At 44.8% G+C, this 13,908-nt stretch overlaps 1 pseudogene; it reads right to left on the bottom strand.

Moving 5' to 3' along the window:
• Positions 1 to 8,278: 8,278 nt before the first annotated feature.
• LOC126261144 (5S ribosomal RNA) lies at positions 8,279 to 8,395 on the bottom strand (annotated as a pseudogene).
• Between the last annotated feature and the right edge of the window lie 5,513 nt (positions 8,396 to 13,908).

Genomic DNA, 13,908 nt, shown 5'->3' with positions numbered 1-13,908 from the left:
AAGGCCGAATGATGTAAAGAATTTTTAATCAGTTAATATGAGTTCACGTAATTTTTAAATGTACGTAATTCTTTTGAAAGTGACAATTTTTATTACCACACGTAAATAAGAGAGAGGTTCTACAACAAAGTTCGCACGCAAAGAAAGTAAGGTAAAATTAATTAATTTAAAAGCAAAAATTTATTATTCTTTAACGAAAAATAATTTCACATCAATTTCGTTAAAGTAGCTACCTTTACGTTCAGGAAAAAGCCATAGATCAAAGTGAAAACATTAAATCGGGCACCCGCCAAAGATCAAAGCAACAAAATTGCATTAGGTACAGCAGTTAAGTCTCAAGTAAAACCTTAAGAGTACAATAAGAAAGCAATAAAAGTAAATAACATAACTCAGTAAGGCTGCGCTTAACGTTGAGTCCACAAGAGTTCAATCAACGGCCACCCCGTGTAGACGAGGGCCGCACCGTCCGGTACAACCATAGGACCACACCCATGCAACGGACCTGCCGGCGTGGGGGACAACGAACAGCCCAGCTAGGACCCCTACACAAACGCCGAACCAGAACAGCCGCAAACTAAATTACAGTTGAACTCTGTAACATACACACATTACCAGTTAGTTCCTACGTGGATGATAATAATGATGATTCACCGCACAGGTGAACGCATAACGAAGTGACACCGTAACCTGCGCGTACACACTGGGTAGCCTACAAGAATTTACTGTCAATGAAGCAGCCGGCGAATAAATACAAAAAAAAAAAAAATTGTTCAAATGGCTCTGAGCACTATGGGACTCAACTGCTGTGGTCATCAGTCCCCTAGAACTTAGAACTACTTAAACATAACTAACCTAAGGACGTCACACACACCCCTGCCCGAGGCAGGATTCGAACCTGCGACCGTAGCAGCAGCGTGGCTCCGGACTGGAGCGCCTAGAACCGCACGACCACGGCGACCGGCGAATAAATACATACGGATATGTGTAGATCCTCGCAAATAAGGAGAAAACTGCTTTGTACAGCTGTGCTTACAAGCAAATGATAACATGCTAACACTAATTTTAAAACTATCAGTGAGAATAACAATAAATATGCACAAGTAACACTAGACAGTGGAGACAGTTTAAAGCTCCTTGGGACAAGTGAAGAAAATCATCAGTGCTCCTAAGTGAGTGAAACAAACTTCTGATGACAGCTCAACTAAAAATAGGCAATCCTGTAATATAAAATATCCTCTTAAGTAAGACAGGGTACATAAAATTGTTTGATAACCGATTACTACTTGGAACTCAAACCTTACAAAAGTGATTTAGCAGTAACACTGATAGTTTGAGCCAGTACTGGATATCAAAGCGACAAGCCTGACGCAAAACATAGCTAGTGAGCTTAATGGCTAATTCATTTCAAACAGACAGAACTGCAAAAGACGCCCGTGGGCAGCAGCACAATGCAAGCGAGCTTCTGTGGCCGGAAATAGTCAGTATATCGAGTTACAGCCTTACGTCGGCTGCTGGTAACAGCAGCAGACCACTTGGGGTTGAGTTAGCGCAATCCCCGCCGAGCCAACATAAGACGGCCACCTATCGCACACAGCCGCAAGTCGGTCTGGAAAGCCAGCGAGCTTCCACGTGGTGCATTCAACGGCCAACAACTCGGTATGCTGTTTAAACGCTCGTTGCCACAAACACGCTCACTGCCCACAGTCCAAGCGCTCGCTCACCACTCCTTCCGTCGCCGATGTCAAAACCAAAACTGGCCAAGAAGCCCAGACCGTGAAGGTAGAACAACACCAAAGATATCAAGATAAGAATTGACCACAACATGCGAGCAGCACCGACTCAGTAGGCACTCTTGAAACTCAGCATTAAATCTATGTTGTCGGAGAAATTTTATGACTGGCCTCGTGTGAGAACTACCTGTTTACTTATTTTTAAATTCACATCTTATGGAATACTTTTCTTAATGTCACTGTAGGTAATTAGTATTTGTAGCATCTGTTGTCAAATTATCAACTAAACAACCAGAACTGTTCCGCACTCGACGGATAGATGTTGCGAAATAGTATTTTCTCGCATATACTTTCGTTGAAATGTAATAAAGATTTTCGCGAATATTTTACCGGTTACATTGGTCTCTAATACACCAATGTCAGTGGGATGCTTGACCATAATCTTCCTTCATTTTTGTCCTGCCCACATTTTACATAGTAAAAAATATGGCTCTGAGCACTATGCGACTTAACTTCTGAGGTCATCAGTCGCCTAGAACTTAGAACTAATTAAACCTAACTAACCTAAGGACATCATACACATCCATGCCCGAGGTAGGATTCGAACCTGCGACCGTAGCGGTCACGCGGTTCCAGACTGAAGCGCCTAGAGCCGCATGGCCACACCGGCCGGCTTTTACATAGTACCCGAAGATTTCTTGGTGAATAAGTAGATATACAGTTCATTCGAATTCATAAGTAAAAATTAAATAAGAAGACAAGTAAAGGAATTTGACAGCCCACAGAGTTCAAAGCTACGATCTTTGCGGTCCGGTAGCCCTTCCCTGTTACTCTGCAATGTACACATCAAAAGCCTAAAATTGTTTCTAGACGCGAAGTGCACTGGAAGTATAGCACTACATACCGTGTTTCTAGCACTACGTAACAACCTCTACACATTTTTATCACTCTTCTACGCAACCGAAAATGCGTTGCTGAGTGATGTGGCGCTGGGCTCGCATTCGAAAGAACAGCCGTTCGATCGTCGAGACTTACGTTTTTCATAAAAGTCATAACAGAAAGCTGTATTTGGTTCTTTTATTATACTACCGGTTACGCTTACAAACCATCATTTGGTACGAAACTCGAACAAAAGTACCTAGTGTTGTTAGTCTCCCCCCCTCCCCCCTTCCCCCTCCCCCTCCTCCTCCTCTCGTGTGCCAAGCTTTTTATCTCAGATTAGCAATTGCACCCTACTCCATCAATTATTTGATGGATGTTCCTATCTCAGTCTTCCTCCACAGTTTTTACCCTAATTCCTATCACGAAAATGAAAACATAGTTATGCAGCTATTGACAAATTCAGCTCAAGCTGAACACCAACAAGAAGAGCTGCAACAAGGGACAAAGAAACGAATTATTTCCACTGCAAGCAAAAGACAACTCATTTATTTTCTTTTATATCTTGGGCTGTTGCGAAGTGAGTTTCAAACCTCTGTAGTAGAACATACGTTAACAGGTTCGAATCCTGCCTCGGGCATGGATGTGTATGATGTCCTTTGGTTAGTTAGGTTTAAGTAGTTCTAAGTTCTAGGGGACTGATGACCTCAGATGTTGAGTCCCATAGTGCTCAGAGCCATTCGAACCATTTTTCGTCAGCGACGTACATAAAACATACAAAGTCCGTAACCGTAACTTTGTATTTGATGGCTTTACAATAAAGCTTTCGAACTATAGTTGCAAGAACGATAAAACACGAAAGAATATAGTATAGATATTCCGTATCCTGTGTTCTTATACTGCATCTTAATAATCTAAAAGATCATTTACCTGTTAGGATCAGTACGATATTCTGTTAACACTCAAAAATACAAAATTTATGCAATAAGCCATTATCGCAAATGAGCAGATTTCATGCGTAAACGAGAATTCGATTCTTATTTCAATTCGCTAACTTAGAGCTGAAAAAGAAATGTAAAGGGCCATGAAACATTTGCATTACGTCTAAAATAATTCAATTAATTTGACTCCACTGGAGTGAGAAGGCAAAGAAAGTAATACGGGAAAAACACTGACAACAGGAAAGAGGTTATTGATGGGACGTAAGACATCAAGAGATAACTTCCATGGTACTAGAAGATGTTGGAGAGCAAAATAAAACTGAAGAGGTAGGCATTGATTTGACTATATCCAACAAACAAATCAGATGAAGAGGTTGCCACAGGACGAGTGTCCGTGGCGGGAGGATCAAATCAGTCAGGAAACTCGATAAAAACTTTAGTAATGTAATAGTCTCAGATTCATCATTTATGTATACAGTTCAGGGCTTACTTGACTTTCTGCACGGGGGTTCATATTAGCATGATAAGAATTACGTAAGTTACAGACATAACGATCGTGTATTTAAAAAAAATTGATTCTGACGCCAAACACAGAGCCCAAAGTATACAAGGTGAGTATTAATAAAACAGACGAAGTGCAGGGCGTATTCCTGACTGAAAATGGAGGAAAGAAGGTCCTATGAATATGTGACCTGAAATAAACCGTGTGCTTGCAACGACGACAAATCGTTCCGGAACACAGTGCAGAGCTGTATCGCATCAGCGTCACAACAGATGTTCAAAGTGCATAGGATGTAATTCACGCCTTCACACGTCGCATCATTGACTACCGCACCATTTCGCAGTTTCCGATCTCCCTCCGAATAGCGTCGCAGGCGTCGTGAACATGCCGTTGAAGCGTCTCCAAATCAGGAAGCGGTTCAGCAAACACAACGCTTTTCAGGTGCCCCCAGAGGTGCAAACGCATGGGGTGTAAGTCCGGTAATCTAGCAGGCCATGCTGCAGGGCCACCGCGTCCCATCCGACGTCCGGGGAAGATGTTGTTGAGGTATCGGCGAACTGAAAAGCGGAAGTGGCGTGATGCTCCGTCATGCAGAAACCACATTACCTGTCGTACTGCCAAAGAAACAGTCTGAAGCAGCCCAAGCAGTATATTCTGCAGGACGTCAAGGGAAGTCCCTCCATCGGCGTTGTGGAATAATAACCAGTTCAAGTAAGTGGTCACCAAGAATCCCTGCTCACACACTGTTTTAAATCGACGCTGGTGAGACGTCTCAACCTTTCCCCGAGGACTGTCTGTACCCCACGATGACGATTATGCAGACTGATAATATCATTTCTCGTAAAGTTTGCTTCGTCGGTAAAGAGGACTGATGACAGAAATCGCATAATTATGATGGTCTGGTGCAAAAACCATTTACAAAATCCTTCCCGTAGAGAGAAAACCACTGCTGGTAAACCTTGTACTGGTTGCAGGTGATACGGATAGTAGCGGTTCTTATAATAGTATTTTGGCTCACACAATGGTGTCGGGCCACTTGCCTGGATATTGTACTAGGGTCCGTCTGAAAATCCTGTAGAACCCGATCCTCCATATCTGGTGTACGCACAGTCCGCCGCCTCCCTGCACGTTGATCTGTCTGAACGGACCACTGATCAGAGAAACGCCCAAAAAGGACCTGAAATGTTGTGTGATGTGATTGGTATCTGTGAGAGTAACTGTTTTGGTATACCCGTGCTGCCTGTCGACCGCTTCCATCTGCTTGGCCGTACACAAACACCATCTCGGCTTGTTCCCGACATGAATACAGGACCATTCTGCTGCTTACACAGCACGCTGCGTCAGTCACGCAGAGAGCACACTGCACGTGGTCAGAGGAACTGTCATTGGTCAGCGCCATCTACCGTGGCAACGATGCATTTCCGGACACACGTTCATGGGATCTCTTTTCGTTTCCAGTCCGGAATCCGTCCCTGCAGTTTGTCGGTTTTATTGATGTTCACCCTGTGTAAGTAGGTAAACAAATAAGAAAAATTCCTGCAGTCACCATGACATGTCTCAAGGAGTTAAATCTGACTTATTCTGGGGAACAGTAGTATTTACTTTACTGCTTTTTAAAGAGTGTGGTGCCTATAGTGTTTTCTTTAACTGGAAAAGCTCGAGAAATAAATGCATGTTACATATTATTAAAGATAACTATGTATATGTCAGAGGAGACACACGCTGCACAACCTTCACTGTTACAAAAGTTAAATGAACCAAATAAATTTTGCTACAGTTCACCAGAGTTAACGTTCAGAATTCAAAAAATTGTTCAAATGGTTCTAAGCACTATGGGACTTAACATCTGAGGTCATCAGTCCCCTAGACTTAGAACAACTTAAAGCTAACTAACCTAAAGACATCGCACACATCCATGCCCGAGGCAGGATTCTAACCTGCGACCGTAGCAGCAGCGCGGTTCCGGACTGAAGCGCCTAGAACCGCTCGGCCATAGCGGCCGGCAACGTTCAGAGTATTTATGATGTCATATGCAGGGTGACTCAGGGGGAATGATCAATACGGATATAGCAGTAACGATTATTCGAAGCAAAAAGTCTAGTAAATATGGGCTCTAAACCTCGTTAGTACCTCGAGAGTTACAAGTACTTCTTCATCTTCGTTACTGTGAAACTAATCTCTTACACTGCAAGCTCTTTGCCTTCTATATTTTTCGAGGAGACAAGACAAAATCGAAATGCGATTGATCAGCGGAAGGGACGTGTTTGAGCGAAGTTGAACAAATCGTCATAGCTCTTGAGTCATGCACTTTAGAGCGCACATTGTCCAGCCATTCTTTTAGTGTCAGTTTCATCATCGGTACCTCAGTCGCCCTTAAGAACATTCACTGCGATGTCAACACGACAAATACGAGTATTTGCAAAAATATAAACAAGATCACTGATCTTCGGCATGGCAACATCGCAGTGGAGGTTCTTAAATAACAACTGAGGTTCCGATGATGAATCTCTGCTTTCGAAACTTGCATTAGCATAGGAAAAATACTACTCAGAAAACAGTAAACATAATTTTTCTTATTAATATGTTTTCGATATTTGTAAGACAGGAGCTACTGCTCTTGTCAGTTTGCTGAGTGAGATCGTAAGTGCTCAAGGCACGTTGCTCTTATTAGAGAGGGCGAGAGGGAGAGTCTCGTCACCCTGCTATAGATATTCCAGTTCTTTAAATCTCTGATGCATTAGGCAATCGCCTGGCCGTAATGAAGTTGACGGGACAGTGCAGCAGTTACCTTCTTGATGCAGCGCCCCGTTATTGACCTGTATCTCACATATTTTGATGGTGTAAAATATTTTTGTTTTTCACGATGTTTATAAGTACAGAGAAATGAGTGTGCAATTAAAAAAAAGGCAATCACCTGCCTGTGTCGGTCACATGTGATGTTAAGCAGTAATTAGTTTCCTCTTTTAGAACTATTTAAGCTGCTGTACGCTGTTGTAACGCCATCTATGTCTAAGTCACCCTTTCGAGAGGGAAACAAATATTCGAACACAAAGGCTGTTGCGAACATGAGGCGTCATCAGCAACTCGAGAGGCCGACCGAAAACGAAAACAAAAGCCCTCCCCCCCCCCCCCCACACACACACACACCGCTTAAATTGAAAGCCGACAGTTATAGCCATGTTAAGGGCTGCACACGGACACAGTCCATGAATTTTACGAGAAAAGCCTGGAAAAGGGAGGAGCTGCGGTCCAAGGATATCATTTAAAGCAGATCAGATATAAATATTCAAAATAATCTAGTTAGGACGGGGGTTTAACGTTTCTTATTTTTTTGCCGTATTTTACCTTTACACCAAATAAAAGAGCGCGGACGGGCGGTCATACGACGCTGTATTTCTTGCAGCCTATTTAAGCGGGCCGGCGCTTTCGGACACGGTCCTTAATTTCCCGGGCCCGGGGCGGGCGTATAACGATGTTCGTCTTCCCCCGAAATCAACACCGCCATCTGTAGCGGCCGTGGCGCAGGTCCGGCCCGGCCGGCAGCGGCGCCGCGCGAGCTGCTGGCGCATGATTTGTGGTTATTGCCGCGGAGGGGCATACGTTTATTCCGAGGCCTGACGCGGGGATTCATCACGGCCGGCGGTGCGCGCCGCTCAGGCCGCGGGGCCGCCGACGCCGACGCCGACGCCGACGCCGACGCCTGTCGCCGTCGCCGCCGTCATCGCCGTCGAGGCTACAACGCTCTTCATGCCGTACCCGGAAACGGCAAACGAGTCTGTCCCCACCTGCTGCTTGCAGCGCCAGGATTCTCTGTTGCTTCACAGACATTTTATGTGCTGCAGTTTGTGAGGTGGCATACTCCTAAGATGCTGTACGTCCGATCCCAGATAATCTATAGAGAAGGGCAGATCCGCATAAGATCACACAAATTTAAGAAAAACGTTCACGCAACAGAAACTACTAGAGGCGACCTAATTAATCATGGAAGTACAGATTCTACACCACACAAGGTTATGCTAATGAAGCACTCCGTCTTCAGGCCGCAAGTGGCCCATCGGGACCATCCGACTGCCGTATCATCCTCCTGTGAGGATGCGGATAGGAGGGGCGTGTGGTCAGCACACCGCTCTCCCGGTCGTTATGATGGTTTTCTTTGACCGGAGCCGCTACTATTCGGTCGAGTAGCTCCTCAATTGGCATCACGAGGCTGAGTGCACCCCGAAAAACGGCAACAGCGCATGGCGGCTGGATGGTCACCCATCCAAGTGCTGACCACGCCCGACAGCGCTTAACTTCGGTGATCTCACGGGAACCGGTGTATCCACTGCGGCACGGCCGTTGCCTATGCTAATGAAGGGGCTCATATAATTGCAAAAGAAGCTAGGGGTTACTGTAACAATTTGGTTTCTTACCGTGCAACATCAAACAACCGAACTACGCACTGAATCAAGTACGTAAGTATCGTGGAGAAAAGGATTGTAATTATGAAGTATAGCCTTGGTACAGGTGGGGGGACACATGGAAACATAGTATGACACTATATCGCAAATACGGCTAATGACTGCGAAAATGATTAGTGACCTAAAGGAAGAACCCCCAAAAATAAGTGTGGACACCAGCAGATCGCCAAAGTACATGATGGAAGTAACTAGCTGGCTACAAACGTTAAAACTGTGTAGTTGAACTTCAACGTTAGGTAAGCAGCCTCGCACCCTCCTCGGTTCGGTGAGAGCATCGCAAGCTCATTTATACCACTCTTATATAGTGCGAGTGAGGAAGACGGTGGCACTAAGAGCAGGGAGTTCTGAATCAAGCTCAGCCTCTGTACTCGCTTATAATATGCGCCATCTCTCCACGCCGGTGGCCCAACAGCAGGAGTTTACTCTTCGAAGCCCCAGCAGCTGTTGCGTACTCGTCGATCTTTGAGCAGTGTCAAAATGGTTCAAATGGCGCTGAGCACTATGGGACTTAACTTCTAAGGTCATCAGTCCCCTAGAACTTAGAACTACTTAAACCTAACTAACCTAAGGACATCACACACATCCATGCCCGAGGCAGGATTCGAACCAGCGACCGTAGCGGTCGCGCGGTTCCAGACTGTAGTGCCTAGAACCGCTCGGCCACTACGGCCGGCTGAGCAGTGTCTTCTGACATAACTCTTCCAAAATTCTCTGAATCTACCAGCAAAGGAATCTTGCCGGCCAACTGCAGCAGACGTTGCAAGTTCCATCCAATAACAATCTGTATAAATAAGTTTAATAAAACTCCTACTTTTGCATATTTTGCTACGGTTAACCAAATGATTGGCGTGAGGAGGAATCCAGAAAATCTCTCGCAATCTATGACAGGTTTACAACCTTCAAGAATCGAAAGGCTTGCGTGTAGACATAAACGGGAAGGGGTGCGTTCTATGGAAATTATTACTCTGAGCCACAATCTCTGTTAGTAGGATTTTAAATGAACATTCTTCCATGGCATTGCCACAAAGAAACGGCCGGTTCGACACTCTCCCATTCTGAGGGCTGTTCCTGGCTTTTAGATTTTATCTTTCCTGTCTCGCAGAAAGCAGTTTCATGGCAAACAGGCCACCCCCGAGTCGCCGACTGTGCAGAAATGGTGCACAGCGAATGCTTTGTCCTCCACCTGCTCAGGAGGGTTGTTTCCAGCTCTGAACATCTCTCTATTTCTTTTCGAGTTAAATACTATGACCAGAGCTAGTTTGGAAGGGCTTCCAAGGCTGCAGAAACTAACAGGTCCTACTCACTGTAGTAAAGGGAAAGGAAGAGAAGAAGTAATTAACTGTGCAATCACTGGGAATAGTTATGATGCAGTGTTAAGGGACCGAGTATACTGACTGCTCGGTCGTGCATATTACAGTATAAAATATGTCATGTGACAGTTCTAGAATAAACTGCCACGTAACACAATTACATTATACGTGCTACGTAGTGAATAAGATAGGTCGTGTTTTCACAATATTGACGTGTCCATGCATGTGAGATACAGCTTAGGGGAGAAAATTCAGATCTTGATAGTGATCGAAGATGAACTCATGGCAAAGAGAGTGGGACAACTGTGAGAAGGTCTACAGGAAATACGCATTGTTCTCCATTAACAGGGAACAGTAGAAGAGAAACAGTTTAGTCATAACCAGCAGATGATTCATTTCCTAACTGGCCATGGGCCATGGCCCAGGTATTTGCTACGCGTGAAACGTGGCAGAGGATTGATTGTGCAAGTGAAGGAAGAGGGAGTTCAGAACACATTCTGTGGCCTGAGGAAAAATGACTAATTGACTCTCAGGGCACTTACAGACCAGACCTTGTGATCAGATATCGGAGACGACAAACACAAAACATCTAGAGCGTGCTACACAAAGAGTACTTGCAGCAACGAGCGTGCAGACGGTAATGAGCACATGCCACTATGTCTCCACAGTCAATAGTAGCGAAACAGATAACAGTAGTACTGGCAGCAGTTCCGACAACAGCGTCAGAGATGCAGAGTTGTAGCAATGCAGAACATCATGAGTTGCCGTGTACAGTAGATGAAAAATAAAACCTAACCTAGATGTAAGATAATGCCATTTGAGGCGAGAGGCTCAAAGTATTATTGAGTTTTTGACTTCGGATGGTAAGTTGTAGTGGATCGGGTGGTGGTTGACCAGGAGCAAGAGGCTCAGTGTCTTTCCGACATACCCCCTCCTGGACAGAATCGGTGTTGGCGTCCTGTAAATCTACACTCTTTCCTATTTTCCTATCTTGTTAACAAACAAATTTTTAATTTCAAATTTTTAGTTTTCAGTTTACAATATTTAAAACTCTAACTTTGATGAAAGGGGGAAACTGTTTGACTATTGATCAGCCACTGCAGTCGACCACAGTCATCAATTATCTCCAAGTATCCACTGGAACAGTATACACTGCTAGCCATTAACATTGCATCATGAAACTTCCTGGCAGATTAAAACTGTGTGCTGGACCGAGACTGGAACCCGGGACGTGAGTCGTGCTTGGGTAGCTCAGTTGGTAGAGCACTTGCCCGCAAAAGGCAAAGGTCCTGAGTTCGAGTCTCGGTCCACCACACAGTTTTAATCTGCCAGGAATTTTCATATCAGCGCACACACCGCTACAGAGTTTTGGAAACATTGCAACACTTTGTTGGTGTATGCGGCAAATGTTTAATTTGCATGAAGTATGTTACACACTCGGATAAGCAGCTGATCTGTTTTTCATCACAGCCGCTCAACGTAGGTAGAAGCAACACTATTTACATTCCGTATATAAGGAAATATCACGCAGAGGGTTTCTAATTCAGTAGTCCCCTTGGAATGTTGTATGTGAGTGTGAATGTTGTGTCACGTATTGTCTAAGAAAGAGAAGCTCTTACCGACATATGTCAAATACGTTGTGATCTATCATTCTGCACTAATGCTGTTCGTGTTGGTCTGGAGCCTGCGACTGCCAAACTGATGTGGAACCGATGTATTCCAGAGGGTCGTGCAGCATCATCAACAGTTTCAAGAGACCAGCGCCCGAGAGAAGAGACCTATTGCACGCTCGCCCATTTAGGGTCCCGTAGTCACGGAATGGGATTGTTTTGCAGAAAGTCAAGTATTCATATGGACAGTGTAATGATGCCCGGAGCACCATGGACTTTCAAAGTGACGAATATTTTTACTACTTCCTTTAGTCCGCCCCTGGTAGCTGAGTGGTCAGCGCTACGGAATATCATGTCTAACGGCCCAGGTTCGATTCCCGGCTAGGTCGGAGATTTTCTCCGCTCGTCATCATTTCATCCCTATCGACACACAAGTCGCCGAAGTGGCGTCAACTCGAAAGATTTGCACCAGGCGAACGGCCTCCTCGCCGGGAGGCCGTAGCTACACGGCATTTACATTTACTACTTCCTTCTGACACGGTTGTAGGCAGAGGTGCCCGACTGTGTTGTACCTAACAACACCGGACACATGACTGGCTCAAATGGCTCTGAGCACTATGGGACTTAACTGCTGAGGTCATCAGTCCCCTAGAACTTAGAACCACTTAAACCTAACTAACCTAAGGACATCACACACATCCATGCCCTAGGCAGGATTCGAACCTGCGACCTTAGCGGTCGCGCAGTTCCATACTGAAGCGCCTAGAACCGCTCGGCCACACCAGCCGGCACATGACTCGCATCACGTTGTGTTTTCAGTCGAGTCCGCTTCCCCATATAGCATCACGATGGACCCATCCACGTGTGGAAGGGCCAAGGAGACGAATGTTTTCAGATAGCATTTGTCGTCATCAGACAGGCCCGACACCTTCCGTGATAATGCGTGGTAGCATTGACTACACAACGTGATCAGCTCTGCTTCGCATAGCTGCTTACTTGGACAGCAGTCCTTACATTTCTGTCATGTTATGGTCGATGATAGTGCCTGTCTTGGAACTGATGATCTCTTTCAACATGATAACAAAAGACGACATGTTCCTAAGACTGTCATAACTTAATACAATAATGTAGGTGATATGGGGGCGGGGGACTGGGGGGGGGGGGGGGAGAAGAGGGTATCGTCGACTGGTGTACCTTGTCGGAGCACTTTCTCCTGACCTCTAAACAACTGAAAATATATGTTAATGGGTTGCCGAAAGATTGACACGTCGCCACTAGCCACCCACCACCATTGGCGAACTCTGGCATAGAACTGAAGTAGCATGAAACGAAGGAACCATGTCACTCATCCAAGCTAAATTCTATGTCCAGCTGACTTAGAACCATCGTTCTTGCCAGAGGCGTACTAAATTTCGCACTTCGTGTTGCTCTGAATCACTTGTAATTATAACTGTATGTTATTCCTACTACGCTGTATACGTACAGTAACTAAATTCACTTTATTTACTATCCTTCCTGGTGGTTCAGTGTGAACAGCCAGCATGTATGTAAAATGGAATGACGTCTTAAATGTAGCCTTAACAAAGGACGATGTTACTCTGAGGTTATCGGGAGAGTCCTACAAAAATACACAGAATACTTCATTCAAGACACAAATAAATTCATGACATTACATGGCTGTGGACATTTATTTAAATCAATGTGTCTCCTGCGTCCTGGGTAAATGCTGACCACTACGCCATCGGGACGCAGTGGGACTGCACTAGCAAGCTTCCCGTCCGACCCAAATTCTCAGTTTATCCACACACTTCTAATGCAGTGTCCCTTGCCCGTTATCCTCAATTCTTTCGGACATGTCCGACTGAACACCACATATATAAAGAATAAGTCGTCTGAGTTATCAGTCTTCCGACTGTTTTGAAACGGCCCGCCACGAATTTGAAACCTACGTCCTCAATTATTTGCTCGATGTATTCCCATCTCTGTCTTCCTCTACCGTTTTTACCCTCTATAGCTGCCTCTAGTACCACGGAGAGTGTTTCCTGATATCTTAATATATGTCCTATAATCCTCTCTCTTCTCCTTGTCAGTGTCCTGCAGAGAACCTTCTCATGCCATACCTAACCAGTCCACCTAATTTTCAGCATTCTTCGGTAGCACCACATCTCAAAAGCTTCGATTTTCATACAATGCTTTGTTCCAAAAGCCTATATTTGATACTAGTAGCCTTCTATTTTCCAGGAATGTCTTTTTTCCAGTGCTAGTCTGCTTTTTATATCAGCCTTGCTCAGTCCGTCATGATCTGTTTCGCTGCCTGGGAAACATAATCCCTTAACTTCATTTACTCCGTGACTCTGAATCCTAATGTTAAGTTTCTCGCTTTTGTCACTTCTGCTACTTCTCATTACTTTCGTCTTCCTGCGATTTACTCTCAATCCATATTTTGTATAAACTAGACTATTCATTCCATTCAACA

This window comes from Schistocerca nitens, chromosome 5 (genome assembly GCF_023898315.1).
Source record: "Schistocerca nitens isolate TAMUIC-IGC-003100 chromosome 5, iqSchNite1.1, whole genome shotgun sequence".
Taxonomy (NCBI): domain Eukaryota; kingdom Metazoa; phylum Arthropoda; class Insecta; order Orthoptera; family Acrididae; genus Schistocerca; species Schistocerca nitens.
This window is presented reverse-complemented; position numbering and strand designations above follow the sequence as displayed.